This window comes from Palaemon carinicauda, chromosome 1, assembly GCF_036898095.1.
Source record: "Palaemon carinicauda isolate YSFRI2023 chromosome 1, ASM3689809v2, whole genome shotgun sequence".
In the NCBI taxonomy this organism is placed as follows: Eukaryota; Metazoa; Arthropoda; class Malacostraca; order Decapoda; family Palaemonidae; genus Palaemon; species Palaemon carinicauda.
The window spans coordinates 304,080,244-304,099,355 of NC_090725.1; the positions used below are offsets into that span (position 1 = coordinate 304,080,244).

At 45.0% G+C, this 19,112-nt stretch overlaps 1 long non-coding RNA gene across 1 annotated transcript in view; it reads right to left on the bottom strand.

Annotated features, from left to right (window-relative positions):
• The window catches only part of LOC137658522 (uncharacterized), a 63,338-nt gene that overhangs the window by 33,043 nt on the left and 11,183 nt on the right, over positions 1 to 19,112 (bottom strand). Inside the window, exon 2 of the long non-coding RNA XR_011047354.1 lies at positions 12,695 to 12,735. This is a non-coding gene — a long non-coding RNA (uncharacterized lncRNA). The remainder of the gene's footprint in view (positions 1 to 12,694; positions 12,736 to 19,112) is intronic.

Sequence of the window (19,112 nt, forward strand, 5' to 3'; positions counted from 1 at the left end):
GTCTACCACGAGGGCGCTAGTGTACACCTGGCATATCTGCGATAGCTGCGAGATTTTGAATTTTTGCCGGGCGTCTAGGGACTTTAGCCATTCTTATATAACCAGCGGGTAAGTTTTATGTTTAAAATTACCACCTCAATAAGCTTATTCTCAGTAATATATAAAACATTTACAGAAATCATTTTAGGGTGATTAGAAAGACAGCTAGACTTTAATTAACCAATAAAGCAGGACAGGTTTTAGAAGCGGGTATTCAACAAGTGGCCATATCCATATAATTAACGAGCTAATGAAAAATCAACAAACTATGCCAAACTACTATTTATGGCATTTATAGACCAAGCAAGCATTTGATTCTGTCAAAACTTCACCAGTAATGAAAGTCCTTCAAAGTCAAGGACTAGACAAATCTTAAGTAAGAACACTTGAAGGTACATTAACTATACAGGAAGTGCAGAAATTCTAAAACTACATATAGTGAAAAAGTTCCGATTGAGAAAATAATTAGACAGGGAGATCCCATCTCTCCTAAACTTAGAATTGGGAAAATGTAGGAATTAACATTATTGGGGAATACCTTAACAATTCAATATTTGCAAATGACATAGTTCTATTTAGTGAATCATGGGAGAAATTGGAAAAGATGATAACAGACTTAAATAGAAAAATCAATGTAAGATTAAAACTGAATATGAGAAAAACTAAGATAATGTAAAATGAAAAAGCAGACACAACAAATGAAAGTTATGAACAAGCCTCTAGAGATTGTTAATGGGGAGATGATAAGTGTTTGCCCAGGTCATGAGACCAAAATCAAAAGAGGATGCAGAGCTTTAGGTAAAAAAAAATGAGTTTATGAAAAATAAAACTCTAAATCAGATGGTTCTACCAGTTTTAGTTTATGAATCAGTAACTAGGAGGCTTATTAAAGCTTTAGATTATATAAGGTAGTTACGACTCAGAGCTTTGGAAATATGTTATTTTCATTAGTAAAATAAATTTTTGAATATACTTACCCGATAATCATGTAGCTGTCAACTCCGTTGCCCGACAGAATTCTACGGGAGGGATACGCCAGCTATCACTATACTAGAAGGGGGTGTACTCACCAGCGCCACCTGTGGCCAGGTACTGCAGTACTTCTTGTTGACACCACCTCAATTTTTCCTCGGTCCACTGGTTCTCTATGGGGAGGAAGGGTGGGTCAATTAAATCATGATTATCGGGTAAGTATATTCAAAAATTTATTTTACTAATGAAAATAACATTTTTCAATATTAAACTTACCCGATAATCATGTAGCTGATTCACACCCAGGGGGGTGGGTGAAAACCAGTGTACATGACTAAAGGATAGCTAAGTATCCCGTATTTCATATAATCAGTTATTCAGAATAACAATGAAATAATAAGTACCTGGTAAGGAAGTCGACTTGAACCGTTACTCTGCCTTTAATAAGTTCGTCTTCCTTACTGAGCGCAGCGTTCCTCTTAGGAGGCTGAATCAACTCTAAGGTGCTAAAGTATACAGGGCTGCAACCCATACTAAAGGACCTCTACACAACCTCTAACCCAGGCGCTTCTCAAGAATGAATTGACCACCCGCCAAATCAAAAAAGGATGCGGAAGGCTTCTTAGCCTACCGTAACAACCCAAAAAACAACAATAAAAGCATTCAAGAGAAAGGTTAAAAAAGGTTATGGGATTAAGGGAATGTAGTGGCTGAGCCCTCACCTACTACTGCACTCGCTGCTACGAATGGTCCCAGGGTGTAGCAGTTCTCGTAAAGAGACTGGACATCTTTAAGATAAAATGATGCAAACACTGACTTGCTCCTCCAATAAGTTGCATCCATAATGCTCTGCAGAGAACGGTTCTTATTAAAGGCCATCGAAGTGGCTACGGCTCTCACTTCGTGGGTCCTTACCTTCAGCAAAGCAAGGTCTTCATCCTTCATGTGAGAATGGGCTTCTCTAATCAGAAGCCTTATATAATACGAAACTCCGTTTTTGGACATGGGCATCGAAGGTTTCTTGATTGCACACCATAAGGCTTTGACTGTCCTCGTATAGGTTTTGACCTATTAAGATAATATTTTAGAGCTCTGACAGGGCAAAGAACTCTTTCTAGCTCGTTACCCACCATGTTGGAAAGGCTAGGGATTTCAAAAGATCTAGGCCAAGGACGTGAAGGACGTTCATTCTTAGCTAAAAATCCGAGCTGTAAAGAACATGTTGCAGATTCGGATGTGAACCCAATGTTCTTGCTGAAGGCGTGAACCTCACTAACTCTCTTAGCTGTTGCAAGGCAGACGAGAAAAAGAGTTTTGAGGGTAAGGTCCTTGAAGGAAGCTGACTGGAGAGGTTCAAACCTAGGAGACATAAGGAACCTTAAGACTACGTCTAGATTCCAGCCTGGAGTGGATAAACGACGTTCTTTAGAAGTCTCGAAAGATTTAAGGATGTCTTGAAGGTCCTTGTTGGAAGAAAGGTCCAAACCTCTGTGGCGGAGAACTGAAGCCAACATACTTCTGTACCCTTTAACCGTAGGAGCCGAAAGGGATCTCTCATTCCTTAGATGTAATAGGAAGTCAGCTATTTGGGTTACAGAGGTATTGGTAGAGGAAACTGCATTGGCTCTACACCAGCTTCGGAAGACTTCCCACTTGGATTGGTAGACTCTACGAGTGGATACCCTCCTTGCTCTGGCAATCGCTCTGGCTGCCTCCTTCGAAAAGCCTCTAGCTCTAGCGAATCTTTCGACAGTCTGAAGGCAGTCAGACGAAGAGCGTGGAGGTTTGGGTGTACCTTGTCTACGTGAGGTTGACGTAGAAGGTCCACTCTTAGAGGGAGAGTCCTGGGAACGTCGACCAGCCATTGTAGTACCTCTGTGAACCATTCTCTTGCAGGCCAAAGGGGAGCAACCAGCGTCAGCCGTGTCCCTTCGTGCGAGACGAACTTCTGAATGACTCTGTTGATGATCTTGAACGGTGGGAATGCGTAAAGGTCGAGATGGGACCAATTCAGCAGAAAAGCATCCACATGAACTGCTGCTGGGTCTGGAACTGGGGAACAGTACAACGGAAGCCTCTTGGTCATGGAGGTGGCAAACAGATCTATCGTAGGTTGACCCCACAAGGTCCAAAGTCTGTTGCACACGCTCTTGTGAAGGGTCCATTCCGTGGGGATGACTTGATCTTTTCTGCTTAGGCGATCTGCTGAGACGTTCATGTTGCCCTGAATGAACCTCGTTACTAGAGTGAGGTTTAGACTTCTTGACCAAATGAGGAGGTCCCTTGCTATCTCGTACAGGTTCCTCGAATGGGTCCCTCCTTGCTTGGAGATGTAAGCCAAGGCTGTGGTGTTGTCGGAGTTCACCTCCACCACCTTGCCTAGCAGGAGGGACTTGAAGTTCATAAGGGCCATATGAACTGCCAGCAGCTCCTTGCAGTTGATGTGGAGCGTTTCCTGTTCCCTGTTCCATGTTCCCGAGCATTCCTGTCCGTTCAAGGTCGCGCCCCAGCCCGAGTCTGATGCATCCGAGAAGAGATGAAGATTGGGGGTCTGAATCGCTAACGATAGGCCCTCCTTGAGAAGGAGGTTGGTCTTCCACCACAAGAGAGTGGTCTTCATCTCTTTGGTGACAGGAATAGAGACTGCTTCGAGCGTCAAATCCTTGTCCCAATGAGCTGCTAGATGGAATTGGAGAGGGTGGAGGTGGAGTCTCCCTAACTCGACGAACAGGGCTAACGATGACAGGGTCCCTGTTAGACTCATCCACTGTCTCACCGAGCAACTGTTCCTCTTCAGCATGCTCAGGATGCATTCTAGGGCTTGGCTTATCCTTGGGGCTGATGGAAAAGCCCGAAAATCCTGACTCCGAATCTCCATTCCCAGGTAAACTATGGATTGGGAGGGAATGAGCTGGGACTTTTCTAAGTTGACTAATAGACCCAGTTCTTTGATCAAGTCCAAAGTCCAGTTGAGACTCTCCAGACAGCGACGACTCGAGGAGGCTCTCAACAGCCAGTCGTCTAAATAAAGGGAGGCTCTGATGTCCGATAAGTGGAGGAATTTTGCAATATTCCTCATCAGATGCGTAAACACCATAGGAGCTGTGCTTAGGCCAAAACACAGGGCTTGGAATTGGTACACAACCTTTCCAAAAACGAATCTCAGGAAAGGTTGGGAGTCTGGATGAATAGGAACGTGAAAGTAAGCGTCTTTCAGATCCAACGAGACCATCCAGTCCTCCTGCCTGACCGCTGCTAGGACCGACTTCGTCGTCTCCATAGTGAACGTCTGCTTGGTGACATAAGCATTGAGCGCGCTGACGTCCAGCACCGGTCTCCAACCTCCTGTCTTCTTGGCCACCAGAAAGAGACGGTTGTAGAAGCCCGGGGATTGATGGTCCCGGACTATAACCACTGCCTTCTTCTGTAACAGGAGCGACACCTCCTGGTGCAACGCTAGCCTCTTGTCTTTTTCCTTGTAGTTGGGAGAGAGGTTGATGGGAGAAGTGGTCAGAGGGGGTTTGCGGCAGAATGGTATCCTGTAACCCTCCCTTAGCCACCTGACAGACTGGGCGTCTGCACCTCTCCTTTCCCAAGCTTGCCAGAAGGTCTTGAGTCTGGCTCCTACTGCTGTCTGGAGAGGAGGAGAGTCAGTGTTTGCCTTTTGAAGTCTTGGGACCTTTCCTAGACCTGCTCCTGGAAGAGTCTGGACGGGAGCTTCCTCGGCTGGGGGCTCTGCCACGAAAGGGCGGAATAAACCTTGTAGCAGGAGTATCAGCCACTGGGGTGCGGTAAGTCCTGGGAACTGAGGGAGCAACCTTAGTCTTACGAGCTGAAGAGGCCACAAGATCATGAGTGTCTTTCTGAATCAGGGCCGCAGACAAATCCTTGATAAGCTCTTCGGGGAACAAGAACTTAGAAAGCGGAGCAAAAAGGAGTTGAGACCTTTGACAAGGTGTGATGCTGGAAGAAAGAAAAGTGCAAAGTTGCTCCCTTTTCTTAAGAACTCCTGAAACAAACATTGAAGCAAGCTCGCCGGACCCATCCCGAATTGCTTTATCCATGCAGGACATTATAAGCATGGCTGAGTCCTTGTCCGCAGGGGAGGTCTTCTTGCTCAGGGCCCCCAGGCACCAGTCGAGAAAATTGAAAATCTCAAAGGCACGAAAAACACCCTTTAAGAAGTGGTCTAAGTCGGAAAAGGTCCAGCAGACCTTAGAGCGCCTCATCGCTGATCTACGAGGAGAGTCGACCAAACTTGAGAAATCAGCCTGGGCAGAGGCAGGGACTCCCAAGCCTGGTTCCTCTCCTGTGGCATACCATACGCCCGCCTTAGAAGTGAGCTTAGTAGGTGGGAACATAAATGAAGTCTTCCCTAGTTGCTGTTTGGACTGCAACCAATCCCCTAATATTCTTAAAGCTCTCTTAGAGGATCTGGCAAAGACGAGCTTAGTATAGGCTGACTTAACCGGTTGCATGCCCAGCGAAAACTCAGATGGAGGAGAGCGGGGGGTAGCAGAAACAAAATGGTCCGGGTATACCTCTCTGAAAAGAGCCAGGACCTTACGAAAGTCAATGGGTAGAGGAGAAGACTTGGGTTCCTCCACGTCCGAAGAGGGATCTAGGTGCGCAGCTTCCTCCTCAGAAACCTCATCACCAGAGTGTAGCGAAGTGAGAGGTAAAGTAACAGCGGTATACTGAACAGCAGAATCTGAACAAGCGGGTGCATAAACACTTGTGGTTTCATCCTCAAGTCTCTGTTGCTGAGTTAAAACCTGAGGTTCAGGCTGCAAAGACTGGTCAAGAAGAGTGGAGGAAGGTAGGCGCATGGGTTGAGGTGGCTGACTCCTAGCATGAGCTTCCTGTCTCAAGAGTTGCGCTTGCTGCAAGGGTTGCGGATGCGCAGTAGCAGGTTCCTGAGGAACGAGTTGAGGTTCCTGAGGTGTGAGCTGCGAGAGTTGAGGTAGCGGCTGCGCAGAACGCAGTTCCTGTCTCTCGAGTTGAGGTTCCTGAGGTGCTAGCCTTAAGAGTTGAGGCTCTCGCCTTGAGGAGAGTTGAGGTCGCTGCAGCGAGAGCTGAGGTGGCTGCCTCATGGATGGAAGAGGTTGTCGTACCTCAAGAGGTTGTTGCCTCGAAGGTCTAACCGCAAGAGGAAGAGGAGGAAGTAAAGCATAAGACTCCTGCTCCCATTGTTGAGGTTGCCTTAAGGAAGGCTGAGGTTGCTGCACACCGCTGGTAACTGGCAACTCAGAACGCGGTAAGGTGGCCTGTGGAACCTCAACTTCGTACGCCTGGCAGACTGGACTGCGGTGAGGCGGAGCGCTCTCAGGAGGAGGTGCAACCTTCTCAGCCTGAAACTCACGCATTAAGACCGCAAGCTGCGACTGCATGGACTGCAGCAAAGTCATCTTGGGATCAGCAGACGCTAAGGTCTGCTGAGGCAAAGCCTTAACAGAAGATGAGGTCTGTTGAGGTATCGCCTTACCTCTCTTAGGAGGTGTACAGTCACCTGATGACAGCGGAGAGTCAGAGCTAATCCAATGACTGCATCCGGGTTGTTGAACTCTTGAGGTCTGGACTTTGCGTTTAAGAGGTCTTGAGACCTGAGTCCAGCGTTTCCTCCCCGATATTTCTTCTGCAGACGAGTAAAAGACGGGCTCAATCGTCTGCGGGTGGGAGTGACGGTCTCTGTAAGACACGCCCGCAACCACCGAGGATACTTCTGTGCGCCGATCAAGGCCTGCCGAACCCTTTTGCCCTTCGACATTGCTTCTCCCCTGGGCTTGGGAGCTTGCAAGAGGTCCCGGACTGGGAGGACGACTGGCACGCACAGAAGTACCCTCACGCACAACACTGACACTGACACTAGCACTCGGCACCGCACTGACACTAGCACTTGGCACAGCACTGGCACTATCCCCTCCCTCTGCACTTTTGACCTTAAGTTCTTTGACGTCTGCCAAAAGAGACTTATGGTCACTAACCACCGATTCCACTTTGTCACCTAAAGCCTGAATGGCACGCAAAACAACTGACATATCAGGCTGAGCACAAATAGTAGGTTCGGGGGTAGCCACTACAGGGGGAGGAAAAGGTTGAGGATCATGAGGTGAGGAAAAAAGCGAAGAGCGAGAAGAACTCCTCCTAACTCTCTCTCTCTCTCTAACTTGGTTGAATATTTAAGGAATCGAACAAATTCAAGTTCCGAAAGTCCGGCGCATTCCTCACATCGATCTTCCAACTGACAGGGTCTTTCCCTACAGTCAGAACAAGCGGTGTGAGGATCAACCGAGGCCTTCGGAATACGCCTATTACAAGACCTACATCGTCTATGGGGAGGGGCTTGTGAAAGGTCAGACATCTTGAATCAAAGAGCAAGTCAAGGGGGATTCCAAATCAAGCAAAAGATCGTTAACCATTAATCAAAACCAAATAAAAGCTATCTAAGCTAATTAGAAAAGTTTCCAGTATAGCGAAAGCTGAAATCTTAGAGAAATACTTCACCAAAAACCGTGAACAATACTCCAAAATCATAAGCGTATCCAAGAACGTCTTGCCGGAAGCACGACAGAGGAAAAATTGAGGTGGTGTCAACAAGAAGTACTGCAGTACCTGGCCACAGGTGGCGCTGGTGAGTACACCCCCTTCTAGTATAGTGATAGCTGGCGTATCCCTCCCGTAGAATTCTGTCGGGCAACGGAGTTGACAGCTACATGATTATCGGGTAAGTTTAATATTGAAAAAATAATGATGGGAATAATACTAAGAGACAGAAAAAGAGCAACATGAATAAGAGAGCAAACTAATGTTGAGGATATTATAACATGTAAGAAAAATAAATGGACATGGGCAGGACATATAATGATAATCATATATTAAACACCTTATCTTCAATACAGGAGGCACCAGACTAACAGATATATTGAAGAAAAATAAAGTCATGATACAAGAAAATATTACATTAGAATATGATACACAACTGTAGGTTGTAATAATTTTCAAATACTTTATTATAATTTTTTTATCTATTGGGACGGACAATGCTTTTTGGCAAGCCAAGGACCAGGATTTTCCAGAAAAAACACCTGGGACTCGACACCAAAGTCCATGTAAATAAAGGAGTATGTATCTCAACTCGCCCCTATGGTGCAGGGACGTAGATTATACATTGATACAATATGACATTTTCATATACTGTACAATGTTTGATGAATTATGGGCCTTACCAGTAAGGTTCAGACTCCACACTGAAATTCTGGAAAAAAAACAGCCCACACAAGCATGAAAGTCACACTAAAAAATGCATGCTATGCTGGGTTGGATCTCTGTGCCTGACAAATGGCTCCCAAACAAAATTCCTTTGGACATCTAAAAACTGCCACCAATGACCTGGCAGTACCAAGAAGAGTTATGAAGTCCTTAAAGAAACTCAAACCATTCCTTATGACCCTATGGGCCAAATAATAATAATTGTCAATGGGGTAACTACCTCAGAGAAGGATTGCACCAAAAGCTCACCTAACATGGTGATACGTATACAGAAACAGTACAGAAAAAAAAACAGTACATATAAAAACAGTACAGAAAAAACAGTACATTCAACCTGCATATCTTTAAAATTATAACCAAGCTTGATATTTCTTACTTCACACTTGCCATCTTTGAGATCTAGTGCACAAGTGTAAAATACAACTCGCATTTTCCGAATGAATTGATTTCCATATCTGAGTATCTCACAAGGGAAGAAATTCCTATAATGCCATTTGACTAAGTCCTATTAACACAGTAATGACTAAAATCAACAGGATTAATAACTTAATAGTATGAAAATCTTTTAAACTGAAATATAGAAGCAAATCCAAACCACTTCCAGAAAAGGAACCTTGAGATGTCAGCGAATACTTTACAGAAATGAAATAATATAAATGTGCTTTTATATTCACCGTATGAAAAATGCTAAGGACTAATTAAGAGATGGAATAAGAAATGGAGTCAGTTTGGTAATTATATCAATTAAATTTAATGAAGATGGTCATTAATTCTGATTCACAGAAGTATGCCTGGTAAAACATGGTATTTTTCTTTCTGAAAAGGAATATTTCAGTCGTTTTATTACATAATTAAGAAGATCCAGTATAGACGACCTATATTTGATCAAAATATTTATTTACAGAATGAATTAGTATATAAAGTTGTTGAGTCAACGCCAACTCCATATATTATTTTGGGCTTGAAATATTTAATTCTCTTAGTTTACAAAGCAACTCACCTTTAGCCTTTCATAATAGTACTGGTATCTGAATATCATTTGGTAAATATTATGAGAAATTTCGAAATTAACATAATCATAATCTAAAAATATGTAATATACTGTCTAGACTTCTCTTATTTCCTGACCTCTTGAGACCATAATTTTCTAAAGTTCGGCTTTCGAATATTTTCCAAATTTTTTTTAAAAGTGTGTCTTATGTAAATGTATTTTTATAGAAATATAGGCTATGACCAATTATACAAAAATCTAATGTCCGAAGAACATAATGGTTTCAAGTAGAAAGTGTAACCCATGTAATACATATTTGAAAATGCAATGTACAGTACATGCAGTAATACATTTGTCATAAAGCTTTTCTCTATATGTGACTTTTAACAGAGCACATGGGTTTACCTTATTTTGATCTAATCTATTGCCTTTCTAGATACATACTTTTCTAAATTTGAAACTTTGAAAGATAAGGTACTTTTTCATAGAGATGACTCCATGTAATTTGCGGATCAATGCACATTTGCAATTTGATACAGGCTGAAAATGTAACCTTCCATTTTGAAAATTACAAATAATACGGGAGAAAGAGACCCAACATTATCATTATAACAATGGAAAGATTTATCAATATACCAAATTTTCAAAATAATTTAATTTTTTTCTACCTATAAAATCCAAGCCCTTTTAATTAGGGCTGTTGCCTCGCGCAGGCTGAATCAGCTGTCAAATCATTAAGAAGGTAAGTAGGTAACGACAGGTGGCTGAAGAAACCAATCAAGCCTCCCTGAGTCATACCCCTTTTGACCTTGGGCCTAAAGACTGAGTCAGGTTTCTATACCAATTAAAAAACCTGGACTGAAAGGATCTTCACCCATAAAATGTGCCTTTCTTTCTGGTCCTGTGCTGGGAATTCTTTTCTTTGCTTTCAACTTTTCCCATTTCTATATGGGGTCCCTGTTTCTAGTCAGTCTTCTCCATCTTCCTCTATTCTGTACATCTTGTTCTCTTAGACCCCTCACTCCTGTGCTGGGAGTGAGGGAGATAAATTCAATCGGCATGGGAATGTAGAAGCTGATAGGACCTGGAACAGCAACTAGGTACTATGAAAATTTATGCTAAGTCACCAAAGACCCTTGTCTTCCTGAATAAAGATATTCTTTGCTGTATCATACTGAAGCAAAAGTGTTCTATCCTCCACCTTGTTAAAAAAGCAGGTCTGCCATGTTCAAACAGATTTAAAGGTTAAAGATTGCTCATGAATGGCAGATGCAAGGGACAGTACAATGCCCTAGAAACTGACCATAAATAAATAAGATCAGCGCCTAAGACCCCTCACCAAGCAAGCTAGGACCAAAATGGCGCAAGGCAATAGCTGCTGATGACTCAGCAGGTAACCCTAGAAGCTCTCCAAAAGCCCCATCCTTAGTGCCCAAAGATGGTGAGTTTGCAGACACTACAAGAAACTATCAATCTTGAGTGTGACTCAAACCTCAGTTTGGCCGATCATCAGGCAGGTTTGTTTCTAATAGGTTACCTATATCAGTCGTCCAATCCATCACATACTGGTCTCAGAGCGGTGGGAAGATCTAGGTAGTGGAACAGTTTCCATTATGTATTCTAAATAGCATTGTGCTCAATCACCCAGTTCCCCATCAGACAGTTACCGAATGTGTTGTTACCAATCGCATGAAACCTGATCACGGCACTGGGCCAGCCCAGAAGGAATCAATATAATCTAAGAAGCAAAAAGAATAGCAGAGCCCTTCATTCCTACCGGCAGTGTGCATGCTTGTTCTCATAAGGAACAGAGCAAAGGGAGCAGATGCATGTGAACCTATACCACACACACCAATGCGTATACTTTGGGATGAAAATATTACCGGTATACCATTTTTCACATCGCAAAGCGAGGCAAGAATATACTGTAATCCCTTTCCTGACCCAACATTTTCAGTACCGCACTGTCTCTCCCATGTTGTCAGAAACAGGAGGAGTCACACATAGGGGCGACTTCTATAAATCGGTCTCCTTGGACTCCTTCTATGACATCTTTTACATGCTCTTTTAAAAATTTAGCGAAGACTCACAAAGATGAGCTAGGGGAGTGAGAAGAACTTAAAGTTTGTCTTCTCTGTAGTCGTGCAGTCTAATGAAGAGGCTCTCATGGGGAAAGGGACCACAACAGCACAAATAAGTGATACATCTTCAATACCTTTCTGGTATCAAAAGACAGAAGAAAAAGGGGAAAAGAGGAACTCCTCTTCCCACTCGGCGGCAGCAAAAATCTTCTTCTGAAAGCACCAGCCATGTCTATGGAAAACCAACTTCCTCAAGTTCAGGTTATCGTTGTATAGCCATACGCACGAGGGATAGAACAGCAATAGACATGCTGTTTGGCAGGAAAACGTATGTTGGATAATGGCAGTAAATACTGTACAAGCCAAGAAATCCCGCCAGTGGCAGAATGTCTGTTATACCGACAGCTGAAATTAGAATAAGTGCTCAGTGAGCAAGCAGGAGGGCTGGGCTCTTCTGCTCCTGACCGGTAACTACCAGCCACCGGTTTACACCTCATTATAAAAGCTTTATAGCCATATTCTTCCACTTTGCTGATAATATATCCTATGTAAAGAACGAAGGTTTGTAATTGTGCTGGAACAAAGGTGGTTAGCCCCTCTATTCATGGTCAGAAATGGATACAAACTAGGTATATATATACATAAGTATAAACTTTAATTTCTAGCCAAATGTATAAGCCATATATTTTCACTTGTTTTCTTAGGTTTCATCTGTTCTTGACCACGAATATTGGGGGCAAACCACCCGTTAATGAGTTTTCCTAATATCATCTCGACTGCCCCCACACACCGCATATTACAAATATTGGATATTCCAGTGGGAAACTAAGATTCTAGGTTGAGGAACACCCTAAACTAGTGATTTGAAGCAATAGTAATGGTCAGAAATGTATAATAGGCACAAAATAACCCGTTGGAAAAATACTGTACTGTACTGTATATGTATAGTTTATGTAAGTGGAGAGAAATTAAAGTAATTACTTATGATTCACCACAAAACGTCTCTCAAATGGATTTTGCTTTACTGTGGCACATTTCACTTGCAAATAAATGTTATCATTGATCCTCTGGTCTGGTAAGCAATACATGGATATCCTGCACATGCCATAGACGTGGGTTACTATTGAAGTATCAAGATTACCTATAATTTATAACACATCTCTTAAATGATTTCTGCAAATAAATAGTGCTCCTATGCTCTGGAAAGCAGTATAAGGATGAGGTGAGTACGCCAATCATAAGGGGCATTTTTTCAGGAATATTTTTTTATTTTACAGGAGCAACCATACCTAAGTACTGAAACATATTAAATTGCAACAAATTTTGAAATAGATTAAATTACCTTGTGACAGATGTCTTCCTGGGATGGTAATCATGCTAGATCTGAAACAAATAAAAAAACGGCTACTGCATTGTAAAGTAACATCTATTTCGAATATCTATTTTTATAGCAAATTCAAGTTTTGCTAGAAATTAAAGTAGCATAAATAATAATAATAATAATAATAATAATAATAATAATAATAATAATAATAATAATAATAATAATAATAATGTTTATTGGACTAAAAAATATTTACATACAAGGATTTACAAAAAGAAAAAAAAGACTCAGTCCAAGCCCATGTGGAGCAGAGCTCTTCGGGCAATAAAACGGATTTTGAGCGAAGCGAAAAATCTATTTTTGGGTGAGATAGCCATGGCGTCCTGATGGAAGGTTCCTTTTTGGTAGCTTCCTTGGGTAAATAACTACTAAGATATTCCCAGAGAATTTAACCACAGGTTATCACAGAATTCTAACTTCTGGAGCGAGTATCCTAAAGGTTTCCCTTTTAAGACATCGTATATCAACAGGGGACGCATGTATTAACGCGCCACATAGCTATCTACATCCCGAACAGAGTTAATGCTTCGGTGTGTAAAGGCGGAGAATAGCTGGGAGCCGTTCCATAGCTAATCTCATCCGTGGCTACTTTTGGTACTCGAGACGTAAACAAACGGGCGCCATTGCTTAAATGACGTCACGTCCGTCTTCATCCTGAAGCCAGTTGCTTGCCGATCACCATGATACAGCAGAGCAGGGTGGGACCTAAAAACTGGACGAAGTAGCAGGGAGGGTCCATCAGGACGCCATGGCTATCTCACCCAAAAATAGATTTTTCGCTTCGCTCAAAATCCGTTTTTTGGGCTCAAGCCATGGCGTCCTGATGGAAGAATACCAGAGAATCAATGTATCGTGGTAGATTTTCCCCTATTGGTAAGTGCCAAGGGCTTTGAACAATATAGCATAGTAATCTTAATAAAGAACCGTAGGGAAGAATCTTCCTGCCCCCCTTGGCAGTGAAGTTCCCACGGGCCATGCCGAGATCAAAGTGGTTATCGAAGGGCTATTCACCTTGTTAGAAGAACCTGAAGAACTTGGAGACGAGACTGAATGGTTGGCATTCGTATCGGAACATTCTGGAAGGCAGACAAGTGGTGGTTGGACACTGTGTGCTGAGAAGGTTGGTTTCGTCTCCAGGGTATGAAGAGTAAGTATTCGTATTGGAATATTACGTTGTAAGAGTGAATATAAAATAAGGGTTAGGACCTTAAAATCTCCATGAACCATAGGGAAGGGGATAATAAAACTATGACAGGCATGTATTTCATAGTAAGTAGGAGCGGATTGAGACGCACAAGTAATAAAATAGGAATTTTATTTCACAGTTGCAGAAATTAAATGAATTGCAGCAATAAGTAAAGTTAATTTACAGTAAATTATAATGTACATAGTAATAAAGACTTGCTCTTGAATCTGAAAGGGAATTTCAAATTTATTAGTAGGCACTCGTTCTCGAGGAACGTTAGTCTTTAATTAAAACACATCATGCTCTAGGCATGCGGCACTTGTGTGACGACTATGACATTTCACCTGGGATAAGAACAGTTATAAGAAAGCACTAAGTGTTTTCGACATCACTATGTATCGCTCGAGGGTCAACATAGGCACCCGAAGAGTTAGAGTCCCAAGTAACTCGCTGTTCTATGCAGAGTTAGGTGCAGGTTTCATAACACTACCTGCGGCTACCACAAAATGTTTGACTTCGTGCACTTGTTTCGCATAATGTTTGAAGAAAACACGCGAGGACTTCCAGCCTGTGAAGCTTTTAAGGCTTTCGAAGTCCATACTCTGAAAGAAATTCAGAGACGATGCAACTTTTCTAGGATCGTGACCGGCGGGTGTACTGTCGGGATCCGCTCTGCGAATGAAGTAGGTGATTTTCGCTCTTAGTTGTTTCAGTGACAGGTCGCTGCCCGATGTTTCTCCTTTGAAGAGTTGGCCTCCACCAAAGTTTGAAGTCCTGCGAAGATAGACCTTGAGGCTTTCTACTGGGCATAGAGAGGCATCTTCCTTCAGGGGGCATATTCTCCAGGGGCCCCATCTTTTGGTGGGTAATTCGTTTTTGGCGAGAAACGTCGGATCCGGGGAGAGGGTAATGTCTCCTGAATCAGTAAACAGGATATGGCCCTCTTCTCTTGACAATGCCACTATTTCGCTGACTCGGGCTCCTGAGGCAAGAGCAAAGAGAAATATAACTTTCTGAGTCAGATCCTTGAGAGGGCATGAATCATTATCCAAGTTGGAGCCGAAATGGAGCACCTTGTCCAATGACCAGGAGATCGGTTTCGGTGGGGGTGCTGGGCGTAGACGAGCGCATGCTTTCGGCAGTTTATTGGAGATGTCGCTGGACAGATCAATTTGGAAGGCATACAATAGTGGTCTAGTCAAGGCCGATTTGCAAGTTGAAATCGTATTGGCTGCTAATCCCTGTCCATGAAGGTGAATGAAGAAGGACATGCAGAAATCAATTGTGATTTCCTTAGGATTTTTTGTCTTGACGAAAGAGACCCATTTTCTCCAAGATGATTCGTATTGCCGTCTTGTGGATTCGGTCTTGTATTCCTCGAGGAAGTCTAGACTTTTCTTCGAGATCCCAAACCTCTTCTTTGCGGCTAGGGAGAGAAAATCATGAGATGAAGGTCCTTGATTTTCGATGATGAAGCGAAGACAGTCGACTTCTGTACTTGTTGGGAGAGAACTGGGCCCGGGAGAGGGATCAGCTTGGGCTGTAGCTCCAGGACCAGGGGGTACCAGTTGCTCCGGGGCCACTTGGAAGCCACTAGGGCCGCTGTCCCTTTGAAGGTTCTCAGCTTGGAGAGGACTTTCAGCAGAAGGTTGGTGGGAGGGAACAGGTAGATCTTGGACCATCTGTTCCAGTCCAGTGACATGGCATCCACTGCTTCTGCCTTGGGGTCCTCGTACGGGGCCACGTACCGAGGAAGTTGATAGTTGTCGCTCGTTGCGAAGAGATCTATCTGAAGTTCTGAGACTTGGTGAGAGATGAAGGAGAATGATCTTGCGTCTAGAGACCATTCCGACTCTATCGGGTTTGTCCGAGATAGAGCATCCGCTGTCACTTTGCGGAATCCTTGTAGGTGAACTGCAGACAGGTGCCATTTCTTCTTCTCTGCCAGACGGAAGATTGGGAGAAGCACCTGATTTATCTGGGGCGATCTTGAGCCTTGGCGATTGAGACATCGAACTACCACAGAGTTGTCTAGGGTTAGACGAATATGGATCGAGGGAGGCGGGGAGAGTTTCTTCAGAGTTAGAAGGACCGCCATGGCCTCCAAGATGTTGATGTGAAACGTCTTGAACAGGGGAGACCATGTGCCTTGAGCCTGTTTTTGATGGGAGTGACCTCCCCAACCCTCCAGCGAAGCGTCCGTGTGGATGTTGAGTGATGGAGGTGGGTGTTGAAGAGGAATGGACCTTTTCAGGGCCTTTGCTTCCGACCACGGCTTGAGGAGAAGTCGAAGTCTGTTTGGGAGCCGTCTCTTGAGGTCTCTTCGAGCGATGGATGCAGAACGTCTCCAGACTCCCGCGGCATCCTTTAGCTGTGCACGAAGCACTGGGTTTGTTACTGAGGCGAACTGTAGAGAGCCTAGAACTCGTTCCTGCTGGCGTCTTGAGATCCGCTTGGATTTCAGTAGTCGCTTGACAGACCCTGCTATTTCCTTCCTTTTCTTCTGGGGAATGGAAAGGCGGTGTGACTGAAGGTTCCATTGGATTCCTAACCATTGGAACTTCTGAGCTGGAGAGAGGCGAGATTTCTTTACGTTTATCTTGAATCCCAGGTGTTCTAGGTACTGGGTGACTTTGCTGCAGGATTTTAAACAATCCTCGGGCGATGGAGCCCAGACTAGCCAATCGTCGAGGTAGGCCATCACCTGGACGTCTCGGAGGCGGAGCTGTTGTACTATGGCGTCCGCCAGCTTTGTGAAGATCCGAGGGGCCACATTGAGGCCGAAGGGCATGGCCCTGAAGGCGTAGCTTTTCCTTTGGAGTCGAAATCCTAGGTAGGAGGAAGCGTGATGGTTCATTGGAACGTGCCAGTAGGCATCCGCCAGGTCTATGGAGACCGTGTAAGAACCTCGAGGCAGAAGGGTCCTTATCTGTTGAAGAGTCAGCATCTTGAACTTGTCGTTCGCTATGAACTTGTTGAGGGGGGATAAGTCCAGAATGACTCTGAGTTTGTCGGAGTCTTTCTTGGGGACACAAAACAGTCTCCCTTGGAACCTGGTGGACTTTACCTTCCTTATCACCTTCTTGTTCAAGAGATCTAGGACATATTCTTCCAGAAGGGGGGTTGATTGTTGGAAGAATTGCTGGAAGGTTGGGGGTGGTTGAGTCCAACTCCAGCCTAGACCCTTCTTGACGATGCTGTGTGCCCAGGGATCGAAGGTCCAACGATCCTGGAATTGGCGGAGTCTTCCTCCCACCGGAAGCACTTCATTGCTTCTGGTGTCCCGAGGGCTTACTGCCTCGGGCGCTAGCTCCCTTTCCTCCTCTGCCTCTGGAGGGACGGCGAGACGCATCTCTGCCTGCACCTCTGCTTGAGCCTCTACCTTTGGGACGAAAGGTAGTCGTCTGTTGCTCGAAAGCAGGGGTGAAAACCGGTGACTGTGACAAGACCGGTTGGGTGACCAGCTGAAAGGTCTGCTGTGGCTGAGCTGCCACTTGGGAGGTAGCGGGTCCCGGAAACTGACGTCTTGGTTGACGCTGCTGGGGTTTCTGTTTGGAAGATTTCCTCTTAGGTTGAGGTCCGTCGTCCTGAGAGGATTTCCTCTTTTTCGACATGCCCCACTTGTGGAGAAGGTTCCTATTCTCCGTGGCGGCTTTGTCGGTGATCTCCTTCACAAGGTCAGAAGGAAAGAGGTGTTTACCCCAGATGTTGGAGGAAATCAGCCTCCGGGGTTCATGTTTCACAGTGGCACCTGCGAACACGAATTCACGACATGAAGTGGTACATATCCTTCACCAGGGTTGCCATGTGGGATTTGGCAAGTACCATGTAGTGGTCTGGTACTCTGGTGTCACAGGCCCTGATGTCCAGTTGGACCTGGTGGGACATGGATGCTGCGAGCCTCTCCTTCGTATCTTGTTCCCGACAAAGGAGGTGATCGTTGAGTTTCGGGAGGTCTTCATTAAACTGACGTCCGGCGACGTCAGGATCTAGCTTTCCCACCACGAAAGTATGCTGGATGTCCTTCCAGTGTCGAGCGTCGGGGGGAGTCACTATGGAGAAGGGTCTGCACTCCTCCAGTGCAGGGCAGGCTTTTCCCTCTTCCACAGCCTTGAGGCACGCAGCGAAGGCCTTTTCCATGAATGGAAGGACTGCATCCTCGGGTGCGACGTAGGTAGGGTGCTTCTTGCTCAGGGCTGGAAGCTTAGAGCAGGTAAAACCCCTACTTTTAAACGTGTTGGCTAGCATAGCCTGGGCCTTCGCGAGATCGAACACTATCTCCTCTTTTGGTTCGGTCTCTTCTTTAGAGGCAGGTTCAGAGCGAAGCCGGACGTAACAGTCCGGGTAGGCCTCGAAGTTTGGGAAGAACTCCACGTCTTCCAGGGGGACCGTGCCGATCTTGTCGCTGACGAAGATCCTGCCGGTCGCGATAACCATATGCTCAGCATACCTCCATGGGTTGGCATGTGAGCAAGCGGGGAGATCCTTAACCGAGATCTTCTTCGGTTCTTTGGATCCTATCATGGACCTGATGAACTCCTGATTTTCCTTCAGTCTGTCGTCCATGATGGCTTTGATCATCCGGAACATCTCTTGGGCGGATGGCATGGGTTCCGGGTTAGTGGAGGTAGACGGGAGAGACACTTCCGTCGGTGTAGGAGTAGGGGCGGTGATGGAAGGAGGAGCGACCTCTTGCTCCGACTCGGTGTATTCCACCTGGTCCTCATCATCTTCAGCACCTTGAGCCATAAGGGTCTTCTCCGTGTCCTCCGAAATATCCGACATGTGTTCATCATCTTCGGAATCCAGGTGGCACTCGTGCATGGACTGGGCCATGACTACATCTGGTTCCACCATAATTTGGACAGTGGGGATCAAATCCTTGGGCACCACAGAATCAGGGGAGGCCTTTGGGAACAAAAGGGACCTCAATTCTTCAGTGGCCAGGTACGGTCCGGTGGCATTCTTCTGGAAGCCACGCACCCACTTGCGTAGCTTCTCCCGAGAAGTGTCCCTGACCTCCGCTGAGGGAGGGTTATGGAAGGCATCAACTAGGTGAGCCTGGCAGATCGTACAGTTCAGCGGGTCCCAGAATTTCAAATCCCCTTTCTTGTTAGCACAAGGGGCGTGAGTCCTGCAAGCCGTATGCCCGTAGAAGTGCGGGCGTTTCACAGCGCAGAAGTCGAAGTC